This window comes from Aedes aegypti, chromosome 3 (assembly GCF_002204515.2).
Source record: "Aedes aegypti strain LVP_AGWG chromosome 3, AaegL5.0 Primary Assembly, whole genome shotgun sequence".
Lineage (NCBI taxonomy): Eukaryota > Metazoa > Arthropoda > Insecta > Diptera > Culicidae > Aedes > Aedes aegypti.
The window spans coordinates 289,183,288-289,187,595 of NC_035109.1; positions in this window are offsets into that span (position 1 = coordinate 289,183,288).

Here is a 4,308-nt window from a genome sequence, read left to right on the forward strand (position 1 = left end):
AGGACGTAATGCCAAGAATAAGAAGAAGATGATTGATGTAAAGCCTACTAAATGGGGTCCAAATAGCCGGAACGATAAACGCGCAGCTGTTCAGTTTATGATGAGGATGGCGGGCTCGAATTCCGCTGTTCGAAGATCTATCCATGTTGGAAATGTTATCAATTTACCAGAGCATAGACTAATTATATTTGTGCCTGCCACACGAATACAATTGCAGAAATGAATGATTAACCAAAAATCTCCAAGTTAATAAGTGTGAAAGTGCTAATCAGAACTCTAAGTTTGAAGTAGCCTATAGTCCTATTTGGAGCATAATGCCAGCGAGAAGAAAATGATGAAGACCGTCAAATCGCTACAGTCGATTTGGATCATGTTCAACACTAGAATGTATGTTAAATGAAAATAAGCGTTATTATTTTTTATTTCTTTTTTAGTGAGGCTTTCAGCCACAGGCTGGTTCGCCTCCAAAGCGTTATTTTTAACGTGCTTTTGAATTACAAAAGGAAACGCATGGTTGTTCATTGATGGTGTCTGCATAATCTTTGGAATAATGAAAGTTTTCATTCTGACCGACATTCTGTGTTACTGTTCAGCTAGTCTTTCTCTTTTGGTTGCAATTCAATTGACAGTCGTAAAAATAATGACAAGTTATAATTTTTAAGATGTTCAATCGTACGTTCGGACCATTCCAAAATCGTTCATATTCTATGGTTTCCGCACATAATTCTAGGATAAGCTTCCTAAGAAATTGCTTGCAATTTGTTATTGCATGCAATATACATATATTTGAACTTTATTGTATACAATTTATGTTTCACACTTCAAAGTTCAAGCTTTTATGCTGCAAAAGCTTTTGCTTCTTCTAAATCTTGTAACGATTTGTAACCCACCATCATAGACAATTAGAAGTGACACAGCAATATATAATGGAAACTGGAGTTTTAAGTGAAATTATTCATTTTTCTAGAGTTTTCCTTACCTGGTTTGTATGAACTGTACCTGTACCTGTACAATAATGAACTTTATAGGCTCAGATACACACATTTTTTAACCAAATTAATTTAATTAATGGAATTTATCATAAAAATTAAAAATCACAGAATCACAGAAGATTCTCTATATCTCGATGATACATCTCGATATCTCTCACTATGTCGATGATTTCTCTGGTCCTTTCATCCTGCATACAATTTCAATCTGGCATACCGTATATCGGTATGCTGATAATCAAAGGTTTGTAGACTAGATGTTAGGGATTGGACATGATGACTGGTTGTTTATTATTTTCCTGATAACGGAGTGATTATCAATGTAGTATACAATAAACATTTGTTCTTTGGTCCCATTTTTTCACAAGGGGGAAATCTGCAAACAGACCCCCTGAAGCAGGTAACTCAGAGAGTGTGGGGATGCCGCACCAACGACGATCCACAAAAACCAACCCATGCACTGTAAATGACCATTTCTCACTGAATTGCTCATGTGGTGTACAGAGTGCCTCGGATCCTTATCGCCCTTGAACCACCTTATGGTATTTTTTCGAGGAGGGGTCAGTGCATATAGCACTTAACACATGTAGAAGATGTAACCTAGGGAAACTGCTTCACAAAGCCGACTTAAACAATGTTACATGGGACCAGCCTGGGCATGGCTAACCCTCTGCAGCCGACTCTTGATCGGTGCGCCATAGGTGCTGCAAATATAGCATAATGTGAGTGACAGCCGTAGTTACTGCATTCCAGCACTCGGCATCCACCTACATTCTCTGGATTATATTGTCGGGGGACGTGTCCCCTCCGCATGTAGTGAGCATGCGATCTCTCATAACAATGAAACGGGGGCAATCGAACACGACATGCACGACTGTTTTCTCCACACTAGCACAATTGGGGCATGCAGGAGCTTCTGATTGCCTGATCCTATGCAGGTACTGCCTGTTGCAACCATGTCCTGACAGAAACTGCGTCAAGTGGAAGTTCACTTCCCCATGACTTCTTTTATACAAATCTGACACATTTGGTATTAGCCGATGGGTCCATCTACCTTTAGTGGAGTTATCTCATTCCTGCTGCCAACCTCTGAGCGTTTCCTCTTTACACGCGTTGCGAACTCTTATGGTACCTTTTTGGTGGAAGCATTGAACATCTTGCTTGATGATGAGCCCGTTGGGCGTCATCTCGGCTATGATGAAGGCGGCCTCTTTAGAAACCGTTCGGTATGCACTGGCTACTCTTAAGTACATGATTCTATACGTGCTTTACAGCCGCTTTAGGGTTCTGCTCGTTCTAAGCGCTTTTGACCAGATTGGTCCTCCATACCTTAGTATGGATAGCGCCACGCTTTCCAGGAGCTTGCGTTAGCTGGTAATTACAGCAGAGCTGTTAAATATTATTCTCGAAAGCGCCGCTTTAGCCGTAGGTACCATTTTACATGCATATTGAACGTGGCTAGCAAAGCTGAGCTTGTCATCGATCATTACTCCAGGATGCCTAAGGGATCGCTTGGAATTTATGGTGCAATCAGCTGCCGAGATAAGCGCCCGTTACTCGGACTTGCGGTTGCTGACCACCACCACCTCAGTCTTGTGACGGGCCAGTCCTAGTTTCCTAGAGTTCATCCATTCCTCACTCAACTAAGAGGATAGAGCGCGCTGCTCTCAACTCTACGTTCTCCATCGATTCGCCATAGACCACTAAGGTGTCGTCGACGAAGCCAACAAACTTAACACCCGTCGGCAGTGGCAACCTCAGTACGTAGAATCCTACCATCGAAATAGCTTTTTAAAAGCTTACTCAACTGCACCGGTACCTTGAGGCGATGAAGTGCAAGGGCTATCGCTCTATAACTTGAGCTGTGAACGCATTTTGCACATCCAGAGTGACAACCGCGCAGTAATCAGTTCAGCGGAATCAGTTTAGTCATTCACAGCAAAAATTTGTGAATATTACGCAGCACGCAATTCGGACATCGACGGAAAATTGTAGCAGGCATTTGAAAATTACAAACGTTGGCCAACAGCTGAAGCAAATATGACCATCTGTCAACCAATCAGGGTCCTTCCAACTATATTTCATTCGCTAGAAATTTACATGAATCTGCCACAAAACAAACCCAGCCATGCTCAACAATCATGCGACCGAGAGAACGCTCCGCATTGTTGACTGCTTTTTCAATCACTTCTCGATGAAACCGCCAACCGTCGAAGAGATTCTGTGATACACTTATTTGGCACAGAAAGTGTTCAACTTTTGTCATCCGCTTTCCAAGAAAGTGAGACAGCCGAGAAAGCTCGAGCGTGTAGCTATCGCTCCAGAGGCCACGAGTTCAAATCACACCTAGTCCTGAAATCTACACAGTTAAAAATAATGAAGATTACACGTCATGTAAACTTCATTTATGCCATGTAAACACGGCGTCATGTAAATTTAATTCTGAAATCATGTAAAAATGTGTTATATGTCACTCAGGATCCTGCTAGATTACATGACATATAATTGAAGTTTACATAACATATCATGTAAATATCCATGATATTCCACGCTCCAATTATGTGCATTATATGTCTCAGAAATTTACACGTTTCGTTCGAACTGTGTAGTGATCATGACAAAATCCACGATGCATCGCGGTTGTTCTTTATCGTGCGATCATAGCAACAACGATTAACCTTTTGTCGTTAAGACATCACAACAAACTACGCTCCGCGATTAATGCATCGTTCTGCATGTGTGCTAGCGATTAAGTGTTCGCGAGTCATAGTTCTATCATTCTGATGATTGTTCCATTTTTTATTGTTGATTTCCTTTCGGATATATTGTTTGAGAGTCTAAAATCATTCTGGCATGATTTTAGCGAAAAATAATAGCGCGAATGCGTCATGATTCAAATTGATCGCTACTTGTAACAACATCCGATAAACTCTTTGTCCCGCGACAAACAGTGCATCGGATGCTCCATATGTCGGTACAATGCGCGCGTGGTGAGGTGTTCAAATCATGCTGCTTCAAGAGCGACGGCCCACAGTGCTTCGAACGTATGGCACTTGGGGACAAAAGTCATAACGGGATGTTTTATGCGGTTTTGCCCTAAGATGTTGAGGAGTATCTAGTTATACACAAAAAATAACTCATTATTAGCATAAATGACACATATTACATCAGTAATGGCATGAGTGGCTTATAAGTCAAATTTTACATTTGACACCATAAAACAGTGCTCGCTTGGAAGAAATATTCAAAATAAAATGCATGAAAAAGTACTTGAGTCGTTCGCATGAACGATGTATGTGACATGCGTAAACATAAAAGT